The 22,972-nt window shown below is 35.4% G+C and overlaps 1 protein-coding gene across 26 annotated transcripts in view; it reads right to left on the bottom strand.

Annotated features, from left to right (window-relative positions):
* Nucleotides 1-22,972, bottom strand: part of MBD5 (methyl-CpG binding domain protein 5) — a 482,676-nt gene that overhangs the window by 264,246 nt on the left and 195,458 nt on the right. For 20 of the 26 annotated variants that reach the window (XM_035304984.3, XM_078327829.1, XM_078327825.1 and 17 more), the window contains one exon: nt 15,733-15,880. The gene's annotated coding sequence lies outside the window, so the exon portion shown is untranslated. Of the gene's footprint in view, nt 1-15,732; nt 15,881-21,214; nt 21,272-22,972 lie in introns of all 26 variants that reach the window. The other 6 variants (XM_078327838.1, XM_078327841.1, XM_078327835.1 and 3 more) reach the window with 1 other exon arrangement.

The following is a 22,972-nucleotide window of genomic DNA, read 5'->3' on the forward strand; positions in this document are numbered from 1 at the left end:
GTAGCAGAATGAGAACATATTCTTTATTGTATTAGGAAGATGAGTGGGTCTACAATGGTAGTTATGAAAGGTAGGGCCAAAAAGAGATGACAAGCATAATAAGAAAGTAGCTAAAATAAGAAGTTAAAGATCTGAGTTTCCAGCTGCAGCACTATTTACATTTTACATAATATGTTGCTGTGGAGTGCTATCCTGTGCACTGTAGGATGTGAAGCAGCATCCCTGGCCTGCAATCATACCCCACTGATAATGGCAATTGAAAATGTCTCCAGACACTGTTAAATGTTCCTTTAGGGAGCAAGATTCCCCTGGATGAGAACCACTGATGAGGTGGTAATAGAAGGCGGGAGTAAAAAGAGTGAGGTATGTAAGAATAGTGCCCAAATAATTCACAGTTAAAAAGAGGCACAATTTGAAAAGGCTTATCAATGCAAAAATGATATATATTTATATAAATCATGTCAGGGGAAAACTGTCAGTAGTAATTCTCCAGTACATAATGCAGAATCTACCTGATACTATACAAGAAGAATGAATGCAATGTAATGAACTGTGTCAAAGGTCAGAAGCTGAGAGAAGGAAAAAGTGAATTGTGTGTGGATAGAGAAAAAGATACGGAAGTGAGTAGGATCAGGAATAACTTTTTCAGTATATTGATTTTAATTTTCCTTTTAATTATTTTTCAGGAACTCATGGCAGTAGATTTTGCCCCCTTTATGAGTAAGCAGGTGGTCAAACAGGTTGAGATGATCAGAAATAAACGGTGAATGGAAAGCAAAGTCAGAGTAAGACATAAAAAGTCTTTGCCAAATTTCCAATTTTATCTTTTTTATATTAACTTTTAATAATTATTTTTCAGTTGGATGCATAGTGAATGTCTTCTCTGATTTGCAACTTGTCTTTTCATTCTTTTTAAGGTGACTCTTGATAAAAAGAGTATCACAATTGTAATGCAATACAATTTAACAATCTTTTCCTTAATGGCTTTTTCATTTTTTCTCTACTTGGAAAATATTCTCCCAAAATTTTTATAGTTTTGTTTTTCATAGTTAAGTCTCTACTCTACCTAGAGCTGATATTTACATATGATATAAAGTAGGAGTCAAATTTCATTTTCCCCCTAACGAATCATCAATGATCCCAGTATCAGTTATTGAAAAGTCAACCCTTATCCTAACGCTAGCTCTTTCAATACACCAACTTACCACCTGTTCATAGATGGTGAAATAGATTCTAAGCAATCTATTTTGTTCCTGTGTATCTTTCACTAGTATAACACTCTACTAATCACTAAAGTGTTATATTAAATCTTCATATCTTATGAGTAAAGTCTCTCTACATTACTCTTCTTCCTCAAGAATGTCATATGACTATCTTTACTCTCTTATTTCCTTATTAAGCAGACTTATTTTATATTCTCCCTGGTAATTTTAATATATAAATATGTTTATGAGTCTGCTTCTTTGGAATATAGTTTCTGACATTCATTCATGATGTCTTGGTTTATAATTTTTGACAGTAAATTCATATTTTGGGGTAATTTTATCTGTGGAAATCTTTGGGGTCCTGTATTGAAGGTAGATTCCTTCAATGAGAATTTATGTTTGCTTCTACTGGCTACTTGGAAGACAATAAGCTTGTGATGACCTTAAATTCTTGGCTTTAATTTTTTTTTTTTTTGGTATCACTTATGTAGTATAGCAAACCTACAATACAAGCTTGATATTCAAATGATCAAAGAGATATTCCATTCCTACGCTCAATGTCAAGGTTTAAACTAACCAATTGTCCTTGCACTGCCATGGGAAATTATAGCTGATTTTATTAGGTATCCTTTCAATAAAGATGTAGATATTTGGAAGTCCATAAGTGGACCTTAAGTGTAGATTCTCCACCTTGGATGTGCTCAGGATTTTGACTGTGTCCTGTTCTTCTTTCAATAGGAGGCCATGAAAACAAAACTGTAACTGAGAATTTACCAGGTTCAGCAAATATCCTTAAGGCTTACCTGACTGGACACTACTTTTATGTAGGGTTTGTGTTTATTTATTTTAGCCTCTTAGTATTTGCCATCTTTCCAGTTCATAGTTGCATATAAACACTATTTTTATGTTTCACATTGTTTTTAGTTGTTTACCATGAGATGTCAGGGTATCTAAGTTCACCATGCTAACAGGACATAAAGTTTAAATTTTATTTTTTTACTCTCAGCTTTATCTTTTACCTTAGTTCTTTTAGAATGTCTTGAATCCTTTTTCTTTCTGATTTCAAAAAGTAACAAATACTCATTTTGAAAAAAATTCAAATGGTATGGAAGTATAAAAGTAAAAAATCATAGTTCCCTTCCCACCTCCATTATAAGCCCAAGATACCACTAACAGTTGCTCTTGTAAAATATTTATAATTTTATATATTATTAGCTTCAGTGGACTTACCACTTTATACTACCACTCAATATGCTGTACAAGCTTAAATGTAGAATGCCCCTCTGTAGCTGCTATGCTGGTTAATCAATATCTGAATTGGCTTTGGGCTACCATCTTCTCTGGCTATATGCTGAAAACCCATGGTAACTAATTTAAAAGATGGCCTGATCAAAATACTCCTTCTACCATAAAGGTTATTTAATGTGAAAAAAAATTGCGAATGTTTGTTTCAAAGCTTGTCTATTTTATTCAAAAATCGCTCAAATGTGGTTTTTGGTAAACTTTTGGAAACGAGGACAGAGGATCTTTAAGAACTAACATTAATTTCTGACAGATTGGTCATAGAGTCTGAAAGAAAATATGCAAAATTTATTCAAGAAACTAACTGAATAAAAAGTAACATTTATGCCAACCATGATTTCAAAAAATAGTGATAGAGGTAGGAAAAGAAATAAGTGGAAGACATTTTTGTCTAAATTATAAAAAGCTGATAAGAGAATGAGAGAAAAACTGTAGACAATAAATGAAAGCTTTACAAGAAAGGAAATGTAATTATAGTATGCTATTTGGTGTTGCAGTGAATAACATTTACATAACATCAATAAGGTAAACATTTGTTTTTGGTTTAACTATATTTGAGGGATGGGATGACAAAGAGGTACTAGGTGATAGAAGCATGCTAAATCATCATCCATGATAATAGACAAATGATTTATAACTTCTACAAAGAATGTCTAATATTGGTAAACCTAGAGATAGAGGGGGGAGAAAACATATTTAGAAACAGGTGCCTGAAAAGTAGCAAACAGGTTTTTTTCTTTTTTGAGACAGCCTGTTGCCCAGGCTAGAGTGCAATTGTGTGATCTCAGCTCACTGCAACCTCCGCCCCCAGAGTTCAAGTGATTCTCCTGCCTCAGGCTCCTGAGTAGCTGGGATTACAGGCACCTGCCACTGTGCCCAGCTAATTTTTGCATTTTTAGTAAAGGTGGGGTTTCACCATCTTGGCCAGGCTGGTCTTGAACTCCTGACCTCATGATCCACCTGCCTTGGCCTCCTAGAGTGCTGGGAATTACAGGTGTGAGCTACCACACCCGGCCAGTAGTGAACAAGTAAATGCAGTTATCTCTAGATGAATTCCAAGGGAGGGGGCACTCAATACTATTTAACATGTACACATAATACATGAATAAAAACTTTTAAAGGAGAAAAGACTAACACCATAATAGAAAATCTAGGGTTGCCTATGCCTTTTCACTCTACTCTGTGTTTTAGCAACCAAGTAAGGTAAAGTGATGCAGTAAGTGCTGGATTCTGATACATACAAATCCCAATCTGAATTCTGGCTCACTAACTGACTAACTTAAAAGTCTTTGGGCAAGTTAGTTAATGTTTTTTAGGGTATATTCCTTTATATAGAATCTGGAAATAATGATTTCTATCAAGCAGATTTGTTTAGAGGCCTAACTATAATCTATATGTAGCATAGAGCACTTAAAAATGCTCAATTAACGGGAGTTTCTGTCATTAATCATTATCTCTCTTCTTGCCAATAATAACTATATGAAACCTCATGTATATTATGATTTAGTTCTCATTTTGAAATCTGAATCACATAACAATCAGTTGAATGTTATCATCTATACTTTACAGTTGAGCAAAAAGATTAAGAAAACTTGCCTAAATTCTCCTATTAGTAGGAAATTAAATTAGCAAAACTGTGTATTCTTAGTTATCTACTGTCTCATGTAAACAGAAAAGCACAGAAAATAAGAAGTGATAGTCTATTCTGCTTAGTAGAATGTTTTCACCAATACAGTTAGCTATAAGATGATTAATGGTGGGGGAAATAGAGGAAAACTTCCAAACAGAAAATAACTGTGAACTTAAGTACCAGCCCAAAGCCCAAGGTTTTTCTTTCTTTCTTTTTTCTTCCTTTTTCCTGTCCTGTTCTGTCTTGTCCTCCCTCCCTCCTTTCCTTCCTTCTTTCCTTCCTTCCTTCCCCTTCCTTCCTTCCTTCCTTCCTTCCTTCCTTCCTTCCTTCCTTCCTTCCTTCCTTCCTTCCTTCCTTCCTTCCCTCCTTCCTTAGGGTCTTACTCTGTCACTCAGGATGGAGTACAGAGGCACAATCACAGTTCACTGTAGCCTCAACCTCCTGGGTTCAACCATCTTCCCACTACAGCCTCCTGAGTATCTGGGACCACAGGCACAAGTCGGCATGTACCATCACACTCAGCTAATCAAAATTTTTTTGTGTGTGGAGACAGGGTCTCACTATGTTTTCCAAGCTGGTTTTGAACCCTGGGCTCAAGCCATCCTCCTGCCTCAGCCTTCCAAATTGCCAGGATTACAAGTGTGAGCCACAGTGCCCAACTTTAAAATTTTGCTAACAAGTTAGATTCAACTGTGATCATGTGTCTTCCTTACCTAACTCTGTCATTCATTTGTACCTATGCCCTCGCAATTTTGCAAAGCTCTAAAATCTGTCTTTCCTTTAAGATGACAAAGGAGAACAATTACATATAACTTCCAGGAATGCGGGTTTGAATGTAGTAACTTTTTACATTTGGTATCTGGCCTGGTTATGATTCATGGGTCACAGGATAAAAATCTCACATGTCTAATTCCTGTCACAACTACTCCCTAAATCTCAAGCACACTGTTTAGGGCACCATGAACCATCTGTGAACCAGCTCTGATGGGTCAGACCTGTAAATCCAGGTCTATTAAAAATGAAACAGAAAACGTAAATTTTTGAGAGCAGAGACTTCATCAGCCTTGTTCACTGCTGTATCAACAGTGCCTACTACAATGCCTGGTAAATAGCACTCAGTAAATATTTGGTAAATGAGTAAGTTTTTAAAAAGTAAATAATAATTCCTAAATACTTATTTGAGTTTTCAATCTACAAAGACAAAATGATCAAGTACAAAGTAAAATAATGCATTAATTTTATAGCTCATGACATATTTCCTTAATTTAAAAAAGTCACATACTATAGATTGAATGAAGTGCTACCCATTAGAAATAAAAATTCGCATTCTTACACACATGCAAAGTCAATGTTATGGTTTAACTACTGGCTCATAATGTAGTACTTTTACCCATTCTTTATTAGTAAAAATAATGGTAATAGTAACTGTAACACTGCTTTCTAGTCTAAACTCTTATAGCCACTATAAAAATATAAGCTTTATATACATTATCTCATTCATTCTTTGTAACAAACTTAAAGAGGTATGATCACCACACTTTACAGATGAAGAAACTGGAGTTCAAAGAAATAATTTGCCTATTTTACTCCACAAAATGGTGAAAACCAGATAAAATCAGTTTAATTCTAAAATACCTTGTTTTCCAGCAGAGACAGTTAACACACATACACAGACTCACACTACATCTAGCACGCTATCTGATCCCAGGCACTAGAGAATATTCACCCATTCTTTCAACATTTTTGAACACCTTTTATGTTCCAGGCACTATGCTAGGCTCCCTTAAAGATCACTTTTAATTCTGAAATACAAATAAAAAATGGAACCTGCTGAGATTCTTCTCCAGAATCAGTTCTGAGAAGTACAGTTGGAAAATTTCTCTACTCTATACTTATCTATGTGTGATATGTGAGCTTTTGTTTGTCCTACTAAACTATATGCTTCTTTGAGGCAGGGTGAGATCAGATTCATCATTTTGGGTCCCTGAAAATGGCCTAGCCCAGTGATTTGGTCATAATCAGTTTTCAATATACACTGCTAAAATAAAAATACACATACATAAATTGTACTAATTTTCCTTGGCTGAGAAAAAAATTTTAAACAAAAATGTTATCTTCCAATTTTTTGTAAATTACAACTTAAAAAAAAACCCCTCATATAAATGCCAAAACAAGATAGCATTATTATTTTAAATATTTTACCTTATTGGTAAGGTTTAATAAGATTGTTAAATTTTAATGGAAAATATAAAATACATTCTGATAACAGAATATTCTATGTAAACAGGCTTTGTTTGCTTTTCATATATTATAACCTTAGGCAATATTTTTTTTTATAATATGGCTTTTCCCTACAATATATATTGGCACATGTGATTCCACGAGGATAAAAAGATTGCATTTTAAAAAGTATAATAATAATTTTTCTATTTTTTATCAGAGATATTATTATGATTACAGAAATACACAAACACTTGATTCTGTAAGAATTATATACAAAAAAAGAAACTACATCCTAACAGGAATTATTTTATTTCCTCATCTGACACTACACTTTGCTTCTTAGTCTAGATAAAAATAAAATCAATTTGAAAGGACAGATTTTAATCTCAGATGTTACTGAGCATTTTTTTTTTATTGGTGGAAAAAGATATGTAGCAATTCATGCTACGCATTGGAGATCAGAATCTGGCCCTAAGTTTACATGATTCATGGGCTTCTATCTGAACAGGCATAAATGTGAATGGGAACTAGAATAATGCTTACAGAGAGAGTTAATGCAACCTCAACCAGTTTCCCCTGTTATCTTCAGCATAACGCTGCTTCCACTATAGCAAAATGTTTTTGAAACTCACAAATTTACAAATCCTATGCACTGCTTAAAAATGGCACACAACAATCTATACACACACACATTCAAAACATGATTCTAATAGGCAGGACAGACACTTAAGTTAAACACTCATTGCAAAAACCCTTCAATAACCAGTTTCTAAAATTACATGTTTAGCAAGGGTACAAATCATTCATTTTTTAGTCATAAGGAAACTCTGAAGATAGAATAGCTCATTATATAGTAGTATATTTTTGATACATTCTTTACTGATCACATGCACACATGATATTTATTTCACTGGGCCTGATTTCTCACTGGAAATTCCATCTGTCTCTAAAATCAGAAACTTCTTTAGACTCATTCTTCTTTGATAGAAAAGAAATGCTACAGTAATATCTTCTGGCAACCTAAGAGTGGGCTGGCTTTAAGCGTACCCAGAAGAGAAAAAAGACACAGCTGGGAGCAATGGCCATGCAAGCCTTGCTGTTATTAACCCCTATTTTTCTATTTATCCTTTGAATTACAGTTAATTCTTCTTATATAGAATAATATAGAAATAAACTTCCGGTAGGCATAAACTTACCTTACATATTTAATATAATTAATCTGTACTTCCGGTATCTAGTAGAAAGGTCTTAAGTAATTCATTCTATATAGTAATAGCTGATCAATCTCAGAGAATAATTATGGTAATAAAGAGAAGTAGCATTTACAAGTGTCAATTAACTTCTAGGTTCCATGTCACATATTTTACATATGTTTTCACATTTAACATTCTAAAGCAACTCTTTGAGATACCTATGATCATTTACACTTTACATATGGGTACACTAAAGATCAGAAATTTGAAGTAACACAGTAATAAACAGCAGAACAAGGAATCAAACCTAGGTCAAAGAGACTACACTAATGATGAAATGAAGTCATAAAGTGAACAGGTAAATATGAAAGTAAAAAGACCCAGTAAAATTCAAATTCAAGTAATGGTAAAGTAACTTAAATCACACTAGCTCTCCCACTGAATAATAATTGTAAACTGTGAAAAAAAATGCTATAGCCAATAAACAAAACACAATTATGTGAAGACATACTAGAGAGTGACCAAATGTAGGCAGAAATAGAAAGAGTGAGGATTTGATCCTTGAAAGAAGATAACATCACTGAGTAAGGTCTACATTCATATGGCTCTCCTGAGGTACAAGGGTGTATGAGCAAGTAGGACTTAAGCAGAAAGGCGCAGTCTTACCTGCCTGAGGTATCAGAGGTCAGAATTCAGGGCTGAGAGAATGGCTGAAAATCGTGGGTGGGGGATGGGGTTCCAGAAAGGAGGAAAATACAGAGGGGGAGTTACAATACTTGTATATCAATTCCCACTTAGGCTGGCACCTAAAATGTACATACATGGGAAAGACTCCAAAAAACTCAATGGAAAATAACAGCTGGAAAGAGAAAATAAGGATTTCTCCTACTGCCCATTACATGAGACAAAGAGTTTCATATTTGAATCCCATGAAGCAAAAAGAGATTGGTAACACCTCAGGCTTTCCACAGAAATCCACAAAGGACCACATTCTAGGAGTAAATATTATATCCCTATACACTAAGTGAGTCACCCAAGGATTAAGAACAAAACCAAAATAGATCTACCCTCTAACAAAACATCAAACCAAGCCTTCACTAGACAGCTGAGCAGCTACTGATTTAACTGTTAGAAAAGAAGTCAATACTCTTCGGAAGAAGATAATAGAATGTAGAGTCTCTACCGTGTGTCATCTATATCTAATATACAATAAAAATTTTCTTAGAAATGTAAAGAAACAGAAAAATATAAACCAAAGTCCATAGAAAAGGCAGCCAATAGGATAGACTCTGAGATGATTCATACATGTACTTACGGCAGCCATTACTAAAAACATAAAGCAAAAGATCATCAGAATAAATGCCCAAATAGCATTTCAGCAGAGAAATAAAACCAATAAAAAAGAACCAAGTACACCTAAAAATAAATAAAATTTTACATTATGTATATTTTACCATAATAAATTTTTTCAAAAGTATCAAATGCAAATTATGAAACTAAAAAGTATAGTATCAAAATGAAAAATTCACTGGATGGGCTTAGCAGCACACTGGAGATGGCAGAGAAACCCGCCAGTGAACTTGAAGAAACAAAGAAATTTCTAAAGAATAGTTAGTTCTATGTAAGTTTTATTATAGAATATCTGTGACAACTGCCTGAATACTATATGGGACATGACCAAAAAGAAGATATAATTCTAAAAATGTAGTAATGATTAGAAAGACTCTTCACTAGAATGAGCTTTACTAGAATAAGCAGGCAAATTAATGTTAACAATTCATAATGAGGTTGGGTGTGGTGGCTCATGCTTATAATCCCAGCACTTTGGATGGCTGAAATGGGAGGACTGCTTGAATCCAAACCAGCCTGGGCAACATGGCAAGACTCTGTTTCTACAAAAGATCAAAAAATTAGCTGGGTTTGGTGGTGTGCAGCTGTGGTCCCAGCTACTCAGGAAGCTGATGTGGGAGGTTTGCTTGAAGCCAGGAGGTTGAGGTTGCAATGAGCCACATTCATGCCACTGCACTCCAGCCTAGGCTATAATGCAAGGCCCTATCTCACACACACAAAAAGAATATATATATCTCAAAAAACATACAGACTCCATCTTAAAAAGAAAGAATATATATGTGTGTGTGTAAATAAAAATAACTTGTTCATTTTGAAATGTCAACAATGTTTCTTAATTTCTTACCCATAATAATAAAAGGTGGCAGTGGTTTAAACAAATATGGCAAAGAAAACCTTACGTAAGTTCATTTACAAAGTATAACTATTAGTATGATTATAAATATAAATGCTATACCATCTCTAAAGTCATAGGGCATTTCATTTGTTGATGCATGTAGTATGTATCCTGTGATCTTGAATCTGTATACCTATTGTTTGAACTCTGACGTCAAGTAAACAAACAAGGAAAATGATAGCTATTGCTTTAAATTTTAACAAATAAAGCTAGAGAGCAGATAGAAAAATGAATGATCAAGGAACGGTCAATGTCCAAGAAATGGTGGTGTAAAATACTACTAGGCAAAACATGTAGATCTAGTCATAGATCATGTCTTGTCACGAGTGAAATAACCTCATTTCAGAGGTTGAACAGAAGAAATTTTTTTGAGAATTCATTTTCTAATTTCTATTCATACATGTATATTAATATATATCTCATATATATATGAGAGAGTTATGGGTTTAATTATGTTCCCCCAAAAGATATGTTCAAATCCTAACCTTTAGTACCTATGAGTTTGAACTTATTTGAAAATATAGTCTTTATAGATGTAATTAAGATGAGGTGGTACTGAATTAGCGTAGGCCTGAATCCAATCCTTACAAGAGCAGAAGAGATACAGACACATAGGGAGAATGCCATGTGGTGATGAATACAGACATTATAAGCCATGGAATGCCAAAAACTGCTGGCAACACCAGAGCCAAGCAAAAGGAACAAATTCTCCCCACCAGGCTTCAAAAAGCAAGACTCTGCCAACAATTAAGTTTTGGACTTCTGGCCTCCAGAGCTGTGAGAGAATAAATTTTTGTTATTTTAAGCCACACAATTTACAGTAATTTGTTATAGCAGACCTAGAAAAATTAATAGAACAAAATTGTCTGTTTATTTTTATTTTTCTAGTGGAAATATTGAACCAGTTTTTCAGACCAAATAAATATCCGATCAATGTGTACATAAAAGAGATTTAATCCCAAGAAGATTCCTCAAATCACTCTGTCCTATAAATGGAATATTTCTCCAAATAATAGTGGTTGACTTAAGTTAAAGTTTTAGAACAGTCCATGCATACCCTACATTTTTAAACAACATTTGGAATGTACATAGTTTCTGTGAAACTCAGGTTAATAACTCTTGGTATAATGTTTTTCTAATGTGGTTTCTGGATAAATTACATTTTCATATTTTTAAATATAAACTTTAAACTGCTTGTTTGGACACTTCAATGTGAATAAAATTTACCTAATGAAGTAAAACAAGTTTGGCATAAATAGAATGTGCAAATTCATTATTCTTTTTTAAGACTTGAGCTTGATATGAAGAAACCTGTTTTCAATTATTTTTATTGAATTACATGTTAGGCAATGCTAAGAACCTAAGGTTATTGCTTATTTTATCTATTCCATTTAATCCTCACAATTATATTATTATTACCACTCAAATTGTGGAGATATACAAATTGGGGGTGAAAGAAAATCAATAATTTGCCCATGGTCACAAAGCTGGCAGAATGCATGGTTGTGGTTAATCAATCATCCTTAACCAGGTCTGTGAATCTGTGTCCTTATATGTAGGCATACCTCATTTTATTGTGCTTCACAAATTGAATGTTTGTGGCAACCCTGCATTGAGCAAGTCCATCAGTGCTGATTTTACCCACAGGATGTGCTCACTTCATAACTCTGAGTCACATTTTGATAACTGTCACAATATTTCAAACTTTTTCATTACAATATCTATTATGGTGATCTGTGACCAGTGATCTTGGATGGTTCTACTATAATTGTTTTGGGGTGCCACAAACTGCCTCAATATAAGAATGCAAACTTAACTGATAAATGTTGGGTGTTCTAAATACACCACTGCCTGGCTGTTTTCCCATCTCTCTCCCTCTCCTTGGGCCTCCCTATCCCCCAAAATACAATATTGAAAGTGGGCTAAGTAACAAACTATAATTGTCTCTAAGTGTTCACATGGAAGGAAGAGTCACATGTCTCTCACTTCAAATTAAAGCCTAGAAATAATAAATCATAGTAAGGAAGACATGTCAAAAACCAAGACAGGCTGAAACCAGACCTCTTGTGCCCAACAGTTAGCCAAATTGTGAATGCAAAGGAAAAGTTCTTGAAGCAAATTAGAAGTGCTACTCCGGTGAATACACAAGTGATAAGAAAGGAAAACAGTCTTGTTGCTGATACAGACCAAATTTTAGTGCTCTGGATAGAAGATCAAACCAGCCACAACATTGCTTTAAGCCAAAGCTGAATCCAGAGAAAGGCCCTAACTCTCTTCAGTTCTGTGAAGGCTGAGAGAGGTGAGGAAGCTGCAGAAGAAAAGTTTGATACTAGCAGAGCGAGTTGATTCATGAGGTTTAAGGAAAGAAGCTGTCTACATAACATAGAAGTGCAAAGTGAAGCAGCAAGTACTGATGGAGAAGCTGCAGTAAGTTATCCAGAAACTCTAGCTAAGATCATTGATGAAGGTGGCTATGCTAAACAACAGATTTTCAGTGTAGATAAAACAGCCTCCTATTGGAAGAAGATGCCATCTAGAATTTTCATATCTAGAGAAAAAAGTCAATGTCCAACTTCAAAACTTCAAAGGACCCACTGATTCTCTTGTTAAAGACTAATGCAGTTGGTGCATTCTTTTAAATCAAGTCAAAGTTCATTAATCATTCAAATAATTCCAGGGCTATTAAGAATTATGCTAAATCTACTCTGCCTGTGCTCTATAAATGAAACAACAAAGCCTAGAGGGCAGCACATCTGTTTGCAGCATACTTTGCTATTAGAAGCTTGCTGTTGAGATGTACTGCTCAGAAAAAAATGCTCCTTTCGAAAAATTACTTCTCACTTATAGTATACCTAGTCATCCAAGAGCTGTGATGAAGATATGCAAGGAGATTCATGCTGTTCTCATGCTTGTTAACATAGCATTCCTTCTGTAGTCCATGAATCAACTCTTTTAATTTGCAAAGTCCATTGACTTTCAAGTCTACTTAAAAAATATATTTTGTAAGGCTATATCTGCCATAGACAGTGAATCCTCTGACAGATCTGGTCAAAGTAAATTGAAACCAATTTACTTTGTCAAGTCAAGTCAATCAATGTGGTAATACCCACTGCTGTCTTATTTTAATAAATCACCACAGACATCCCAACCTCAGCCATAATAAAGGGTCATGCCTGGATGTTGATGGTTGCTGACTGGTCACCATGACCCTGACTAGTGAGCAACCATCAATACACAGTGAAGACCCTTCACTATTAAAAGGAGGCCAGGATGATGGTTTATGCCTGTAATGCTAGCACTTTGCGAAGCAGTGGTAGGCAGATCGCTTGAGCCCAGGAGTTCAAGACCAGCCTGGGCAACATGGCAAAACCCTGCCTCTACAAAAAATATGAAAATTAGCATGGTGTGATGATGCATGCCTGTATTCCCAGCTATTTGGGAGGCTGAGGTGGGAGAATCACTTGAGCCCAGGAAGTTGAGGCAGCAGTGAGCCATGAATGCACCATCGTACTCCAGCATGGAAGAGAGAATGAGACCCTCTCCCCGCCAGTCCCAAAAGAACCTCCATTTTTCTTAGCAAACTATTTTAAAATTAAGGTTTATGCATTGTTTTTAAAGACATAATGCAATTACACACTGAATAGGTTAAAGTATAGTGCAAAGATAACTTGCATATGCACTGGGAAAAAAAGTATGGCTTGCGTTATTGTGATAGTCTAGAATCATACCTACAATATCTCTGAGGTATGCCTGTAGCATTCTTTTAAATCATACCTATGTTCAACTGCCTTTCTAACCTCTAAAAGTTTTTACCAGTATAACTTTCCCTAAAAACATGAAAAATAAAAATGAAATAGCATTTTGGATTAGAATGATAAATATCTGTGGCTTATTAATTACATGGTCACAAATAACATAAAATTAATAAAGAACAAAGGGCCTGATTTTTAATAAAGCTATCTACCACCAGTATATTCTACTGGTTAAAGAATAACTGCAGCTCAAAATAAGATATATGTGGATGAGTTAGAAAAGTATATGTAAGAAAAAGAAATTTGATAGTATAGTCAGTCTTCTGTATTTACAGGTTTTGCATCTAAAAATTCAAGCAATCTTGGACCAAATATATTCAGAAAAAAGACAATAAAAATAACATGATAACAATAAAAAATAATCAGAGTAAAAAAATAAAGTATAACAACTATTTACATATCGGTAGCATAAGTAATATCAAGATGGTTTAAAGTATAAGGAGGATATACGTGAGTTATATGCAAATACTGCACCATTTCATATAAGGGACTTGAATATCCCTGCCTGGATTTTGGTATTCATAGGGGGTTCTGGAATCAATCCCCTGCAGATACCTAGGGACAAATGTAGACTGCTTATGAGGAAGCATGGTTTATGGGAATATTTCTACTAATTAAACAATGGTCAATTTTTAGTAGTTTTTAAAAATACTTAAGTGGATTATACCAAACTAAGACAATATTTAAACAATATTTAAAATGCAATTCTAGGAAAATAAGTTTTAGAAACAGTTAATAAAAGTGCATGCAGGGTTATAAGAAAGAATTTTCTGCTTCTGAGAGCTGTTATATTAAATTGGCTTGCTGAAGGAAGCAGTGGAATCTATTTCTTTGAAGATCCTTACAAACAGAAGGCATATATTATCAGCAGTTCAGAAAGGTTTAGGTGTATCTCTGCCAGAAAACAGCCAGTGGATATAACCACTTCATGGTTCCATAAACTCTGGTGACTGCATAATAATACTATTGTTATAATTGTGAGGCAAGGGCAACACAGCTGCTTTTTCTTTGGCAATCAGGATTTGCTGTCCAAAAAGTTGCAGAATAAATTGAATGTAATTAGATGAAATTTTCCCCAACAGAAAAGCAAGAATTAATTTTGACTCTAGTTACTGAAAGAAAACTCAGAATCTCTACACTGGGCTTTTTAAACATTTATCATCTCCTTTATTTTTAGAAAGCATTCCTCTTATGTGAAACCTTAAAAGCAGACATGTTTTTATGGATGACCTTAGGCCAATAAGTGGAATTAACACTAAATAAAAAATTCTAAGCATATATATAGTTTTCTCGTATAAAATCCCCTGAAAGATTACATTTTAGTGAATTCAACTTAAATTTTTAAAAGTTTATATTTTCATGTACTTAGGTCTTTACTTTTCATGAATGTAGAAAAGAAGGCAGATTCCTTAAACACTTAAAATATATGATCAATTTCTTTCCAAGTGAGCTTTTCTTTTAAAGGTAATGTAATTAATTTGAAATTCGAAGGTGGCATTGTGGTCCACAATCCTTGCCTAACTGCTCTTTCAGGAGCAATAGGAGTTGTCATAGAATTAACTAAAAGTTCAAGCAAATATTTTGATGCAGAATTCTCACAAAATATAAAGCTTTGAGAGTTGTAAAGGGATGGCTTCCCAAGATTTTGGAGCACTTTAGATTAGTTGTTAAAGAAAAGGGAGGAAAAATGCTGGAATACCTTTAACTACATAAAATTCATAAATATTATGACTAACTCTAAAATAAATAAAATATAATTCTAATTTCCAATTTTATTTAGCATTTACAGTTATATAGGTGTCCAAGAGAGACATAAAAAAGCCCTGTTTTCAAATATAGGTACTTAATTTCTGTTATTTAAATCCTTGTTCTGTATTTAGGGATTTAAGATCGCTTTATTCTATCTGTTACTCCAGAAGTAAGGGCGAATGCATCTTAATGTAATTTCTGGCATGCAATAGTGGTAAAAGAGAGAGAGAGAGAAAAGAAAAGAAACAGCTATGCACATAAAAATTTTGATGTAAATAATACTTTTCATTTTCAATTAAAACCCAATATAATTCTATTTGTTTCTACATAATTAATAACAGAAAACTCATAGTAGAAATATTTCATTGCTTGCCTCCAAAAAATTGTTGACATCCTCTGTTGCCATCTGTCATGGTGGTCATTCCTCTGTGTTTGATGGAACTAGTGAAGTATTAGGGTTCTATGGATTGATGAAGGAAAATAGTCTGTGCTCTTGATTTCTGGTATTTATTTCCTTGGTCCTGTTAAAAAGGATAGCAGGATGAATTTACCAATTTTGAACACATCCAGTTATTCTATATTCTTTTACATTCATATTAAGGAAGTTTTGATATTTTTATGCAGTCTCATTTAAAATCACAGAATTTTAGATCTAACAGAAAGCACTTGCTAAATTTAAGACTGAAGAGTCAAAAAGAGCTCTATCAATCAGGTAATTCAATCCACTTTACAGTACCAAAAACCACAATCAAAAGAGGTTAAATAAACAATGTTATAGTCAGTTAGTGGCACATCTGCCATGGGAAAACAGTTCTTTTTACTCCAAGTTTGGGAGCTCTTTCCCCTAGAAGGGGCTCTTTCCCTCTCTGAGCAAAAAGAGGATACTGTAATCCCAGCACTTTGGAGGCCGAGGCGGCTGGATCACGAGGTCAACAGATTGAGACCATCCTGGTCAACATGGTGAAACCCCGTCTCTACTAAAAATATAAAAAATTAGCTGGGCATGGTGGCGCGTGCCTGTAATCCTAGCTACTCAGGAGGCTGAGGCAGGAGAATTGCCTGAACCCAGGAGGCCAAGGTTGTGAAAAAAAAAAAAAGAAAAAAGAGGATAGACAGGCAAGAACACTATAATGACCAAGCTGATTTCTTAGCCCTAATACATAAAGGAAAATCTAGAACAAAACCAGAAAAGCATGAGAGCATATTAGATTATTTATTCATAGGACATCATTTGCTCAACAGATACCTAAAAGATATTATCTTATTACAATATAATTAGAACATTATTTTATTAAAAAGTATACAGTATTGGTAACATAATGAGACTATGTCTCTACAAGAAAAAAAAAAGTCAGACATGGTGTTGTATGCCTATAGTCCTAGCTAATCAGCAGGCTCAACCAGTAGGATCACCTGAGCCCAGGAGGTCAAGGCTGCAATGCACTACAATCATGGCATTGCACTCCAACTAGGTAACAGCAAGACCCTTTCTTGAAAAAAAAAGTATCTATATGACCAGACATCATGAAATTTCTGAGCTTCATCCATTGTCATGATCACTTATCTTTTACAATCCTCACCACTGCAATCATCTACTACCCATATAACAAAAGAGTCATTTTTAAAAATTACCTGCAAAGCAACAGAATGACATTTTAAAAAAGAAAACTGAATTTAAGACTTCCTTGTTCAAAATCCCCCAAAGACCTTCCACCAAATCTAAGGTGAGGACTTGGATCCTGGTTACCTTTCTGATAGCCTAACTGATCACTCTTCCTCTTGTGTGGTATTCTATAGCCTTAGTGGCCTTCATGTTCTTCTTTAAACATGCTAAACACACTCTTTAAGTCTGACCTTGGTCTTCTCTCAGATTGGAATGCCTCTTTAGATAATCACATGACTGTTCCCACTGACTAAAGCACTCTTTTTCCCTGAGTGCTCCTGGAATGTTTCTGGAATATACTCAAATACCACTTTCCAGAGAGGTTTCTCTCACCATTCTAGCTAAAAAACCTCTGCCTCCAAATTTTACCCTCTTTACCATTGGCCCTCATTCTCTGCATACATACCTGCTTCATTTCCATTCACAGTATTTATGATTCCTAGATGTTATGCAGCCCCACAATCTCTGTGAAGCCAGATGTCTTTTGTTATTAAGCATTCTTGGTATTTTTAAGGTAATAAAGTACATGTCCTATAATTATGCGACATCTCCTTACCCTCTCCCCTGTTGTCCAAGAGGTCTGGGAAAGCACCCTGAAATCAAGTATGTTAATAACTTTGCAGAAAAATATATGTTCATTCTAAGTGATATTTTTTCAAGACTGTAACTAGGGGCAGAGCAAGATGGCAGAATAGAAATCTCCACTGATTGTCCCCCCAAACAAGGACACCAATTCAACAGCTATCTACACACACAAAAAAGCACCTTCATAAGACCCAAAAATCAGGTGAGCACTCACAGTACCTGGCTTTAACTTCATATCACTAAATGAGGTACTAAACAGGTAGGAAAAACAGTCTTAAATAGCTCATGCCACCTCTCCCACAGCAGCAGAGGCATGGTGTGGAGGGTGTTTGGGTGCTGAAGAGAGGGAGATTATAGCATTTATGAGGCACTGAGCTCAGTGCTGCCCTATTATAACAGAAAACAAATCTGGACTAAACGCAGCTGATGTCCACTCACAAAGAGAGCATTTTAACTAGGCCTGCTGAGCCAGAAGGGAATTGCCAATCGCAGTGGTTCAAACATCAGTTCCTGCAAATCTCACCAGTGCAGGCTAAAGTGCTCTGGGACCCAGAATAAACTGGAAGGGCAGGCTAGGCCACAAGGACCACAATTTCAAGGCAAGTCCTAGTGTTGAACTTGGGCCAGAAACAGTGGACTGGGGGCCATATGATTGAGACACCAGTCAAGGTAAGGAAAGGAGTGCTGGTATCACCTCCTCCTAACCTCAGGCTGTACAGCTGGTGGCTCCAAAAACCCATTCACTCCACTTGAGGAGAGAAGGAAGAGTAAAGAGGACTCTGTCTGGCAACTTGAATACCAGCTCAGCCACAACACGGTAGGGCACCAGTCAGAGTTATGAAGCCCCCTTTCCAGACAGTGTGGGTGAGACTCTGAGACTTGCTGGCTTCAGGTGAAACTAAGCACATTCCTAGCTGTGGTGGCTATAGGGTGAGACTTTTGCTTGAGAAAATCAAAGGGAAAAGCAAAGATAACTTTGTCTTGCACCTTAGGTACCAGCTCAGTCACAGGGGTTAGAGCACCAAGCAGGTTCTTGGGGTCCCAGGTTCCAGGACTTGGCTATTGAATGATATTTCTGGACTTGCCTTGGGCCAGAGGAGAGCCCACTCCCCTGAAGTATGAGTCTCAGGCCAGGCAGCATTCAACACAAGCTGACTGAAGAACCCTTGGGCCTTAAGGGAACATTAATGGTACAGTACTCCCCATGGAGATGTGGTGGTGGTAGCCACAGGGTGAGGCTCCCTGCCTTTAAAAAGGGAAGGCAAGAGTATGGAGCACTACATCTTTTGAGTTCAGTGCCAGCTCAGTCGCAGTACGATATTACACCAGGTAGGCCTCTAAGATTTTTTACTCTAGTCCCTGGCTCCTGAATGGTACCTCTGGACATGCCCAGGGTCTAGGGGAACCAGCCACTCTGACAGAAAATATACAGGCATGGCTGGCTTTGTCATCTGCTGATTGTAGAGCCCCAAAGCCTTGAGTAAACATAAGCTGAAGCCAGGGAGTAGTTACAGCAAGCCTCAGGTGAGACCCAGTATTATGCTGGCTTCAGGTCTGTCCCAGTACAGTCCTAGTGGTGATGGCCACAGAGGTGCTTATGTCACAACATCCCCAGCTCCAGATGGCCAAGAATAGAGAGAGACACAGAGAGAGGGACAAAGGCAGATAGATTCCATTTATTTGGAGACTGTGAAGAAAGAAGACAAGAGCCTATGTCTAATAATCCAGAAAATCCTTCTGGACCTTGTCCAGGGCCATCAAGGCAGTACCTTTATGAGTTTGCAAGAACTACGGCATTATCAGGCTTGGGGTGCCCCTAAAGCAGATATAGCTTAGATCACAACATTTAGATCACAACAATAAAGTCCTTTTGAATATCTGGAAAGCCTTCCCAAGAAGGACAGCTACAAATAAGTCTAGACAGTGAAGACTACAATAAATACTTAACCCTTAAATGCCCAGACATCAAAGAACATCTACTAGCATCAACATCATCCAGGAAAACAAGACCTCACCAAATGAAGTAAGGCACCAAGGACCAATCCTGGAGAAACAGAGATATTTGACTTTTTAGACAGAAAATTCAAAATAGCTGTGTCGATGAAAGTCAAAGAAATTCAAGACAGCAGAGAGAAGGAATTGAGAATTCTATCCAATTAACTTAACAAAGAAATTGAAATAATTAAAAAGAATCAATCAGAAATTCTGGAGCTGAAAAATGCAACTGCCATACTGAAAATTGCATCAAAGTCCTTTAATAGCAGACTTGATCAAGTGGAATAAAGAATTAGTGAGCTTGAAGATAGGCCATTTGAAACACACAGAAAAGACGATGATGAAGAAGCAGCAGCAGCAGCAGAAGGAGGAGGAGGAGGAGAAAAAACAATGAAGTGAAGAAGGCTAGAAAATAGCCTCAAAAGGGAACATGTAAGAGTTATTGATCTTAAAGAAAAGGCAGAGAAAGAGATAGGGGCAGAAAGTTTACTCAAATAAATAATAACAGAGAACTTCCCAAACCTATAAAAGATATTAATATCCAAGTACAAGAAGGTTATAGAACACCATGCAGAATTAACTGGAAGGATACTGCCCCAAGCATTTAATAATTAAACTCCCAAAGGTCAAGGATAAGGAAAGGATCCTAAGCAGCAAGAAAAAAAGAAATAATATACAATGGAGCTCCAATACATCTGACAGCAAAATTTTCAGTGCAAACTTCACAGGCCAGGAGAGAATGGCATGACATATTTAAAGTGCTGAAGGAAAAAAACTTTTACGCTAGAGTAGTATATTTGGTGAAAATATCCTTCAAACATGAATAAGAAATAAAGGCTTTGCAAGACAAACAAGAATTGAGGGATTTTATCAACACCAGACTTTTCTGCAAGAAATGCTAAAGGGAGTACTTAGATCAGAAAGAAAAGGACATTAAGAAGCAATAAATCATCTGAAAGTACAAAACTCGGCAACAATAGTAAAAAACACAGAATATTATAACACTGTAACTGTGGTATGTAGACTATTCCTATCTTAAATAGAAAGACTAAACAATGAACCAATAAAAAATAACCATAACAAGTTTTAAAGACATAAACAATACATAAAATACACACTGGGATCTGTTGGGGCCTGGGGGGCTACTAGAGGGATAGTAGGGGATGGAAGGATTGGGGAGGAATAACATTAGGAGAAATACCTAACATAGGTAACGGGAGGAATGGATGCAGCAAACCACCATGGCATGTGTATACCTATGTAACAATCCTGCATGATCTGCACATGTACCCCAGAACTTAAGAAAAAAAAACAATAAAAGTCAAAAAACAGGGGGATAAAGTTAAGGCATAGAGTTCTTATTAGTTTTCTTTTTGTTTGTTTGTTTATGCAAACAGTATTAAGTTGTTATTGGCTTAAAATGATGGGTTAAAAGATAGTACTTACAAACCTCATGGTAACCTCAAACCCCAAACACAACTAATACATAAAACATAAAAAGCAAGAGGCAAGAAAACCACCTTCACTAAAGGGAAGACAGGAAGGTAAGAAAGACAATCACAAAATAACCAGAAAACAAGTAACAAAATGGCAGGAGTAAGTCCTTGCTTACCAGTTAAGACACTGAATGTAAGTCGACTAACCTCTTCAATGAAAAGACATTGAGTTGCTGAATGGATTAAAAAAAGAAAAAAGACACAGTGAGCTGTTGCTTACAAGAAATACCCTTTACCTACAAATACACACATAGACTAAAACTAATGGGATGAAAAAAATATTCCATGACAATAGAAACCAAAGAGCAGGATTACTCATACTTTTATCAGACAAAATAGATTTCTAGTCAAAAACTAAAAGAAAGTAAATAAAAAAAAGTCACTGTATTATGATAAAGTGGTCAATTCAGCAAAAAACAAAACAAAATAAATTTAAGTACATATGCAACCAACACGGAAGCATCCAGATTTATAAAGTGAATATTACTAGAGTTAAAGAGAGAAATAGGTCCCAATACAATAATAGCTAGATGCTTCATCACCACACTTTCAGCATCAGACAGATTGTCTAGATGGAAAATCAACAAAGCAACATTGGACAATCTGCACCATAATCCAAACAGACCTAATAGATATTTACAGAACACTTCATCCAGTGGTTGCAGAATACATGTTTTTTACCTCAGGACATGGATGATTCTCAAGGGAAGATCCTGAGAAACCTGTCTCAAGGGAAGGCATTAGGTCACAAAACAAATCTTCAAACATTTAAAAAACTGAAATAATGTCAAGCATCTTCTCTGACCAAAATGGGATAAAACTAGTATTCAATAACAAGAGTAGTTTTGGAAACTATACAAATACATGGAAATTAAACATTATGCTCCTGAATGACCAGTGGGTCAATGAAGAAATTAAAAAGGAAATTGAAACATTTATTAAAACAAATGATAATGGTAAGATAATAAGCAAAACCTATGGGATATAGCAAAAGTAGTACTAAAAGGGAGGTTAATAGCTGTAAATGCCTATATCAAAAAAAAAAAGAAAAATTCAAATAAACAAACTAAAGATGCATCTTAAAAAACTAGAAAAGCAAGGCCAAACCAAACCCAAAATAAGTAAAAGAAAAGAAATAATAAAGATTGGAGCAGAAATAAATAAAATTGAAACAAAGAAAACAAACTAGTTTTTTTGAAAAGTTAAGCAAAATTAACAAACTTTTGGCCAGACTAGGAAAACAAGAGAGAGGATCCAAATAAATAAAATCAGAGATGATGATGGAGGCATTACCAATGATACCACAGAAATTCAAATGGTCATTAATTGCTGCTATGACCAACCATATGCCAATAAATTGGAAAAATCTAGAAGAAATGAAAAAATTCCTAGAAAAATACAACCTACCAAGATTAAACCATTAAGAAATGCAAAACCTGAACAAACCAGTAACAAGTAATGAGGTTGAAGCTGTACTAAAAAGTCTCCCAGTAAAGAAAAGCCCAGAAACTGATGGCTTCACTGGTCAATTCTACTAATTATTCAAAAAATGAATAACAATAACTACTCAAACTACTCTAAAAAAAACAGAAAAGGAAATACTTCTAAACTCATTCTCTGAGTCCAGCATTACCTTTATATTAAAATTAGACAAATACACATCCAAAAAAGGAAACTACAGGTCAACTTTCTGATAAATATTGATGCACAAATCCTCAACAAAATACTAGCAAACCAAATTCAATAGCACATTAGAAAGATTATTCATCATGACCAGGTGGGATTTATCCTGGGATGCAAGGAAGGCTCAACATATGCAAATTAATCAATATGATATATCATATCAACAGAATAAAGGAAAAAAACCATGATCA

Source organism: Callithrix jacchus, chromosome 6, assembly GCF_049354715.1.
Source record: "Callithrix jacchus isolate 240 chromosome 6, calJac240_pri, whole genome shotgun sequence".
Taxonomy (NCBI): domain Eukaryota; kingdom Metazoa; phylum Chordata; class Mammalia; order Primates; family Cebidae; genus Callithrix; species Callithrix jacchus.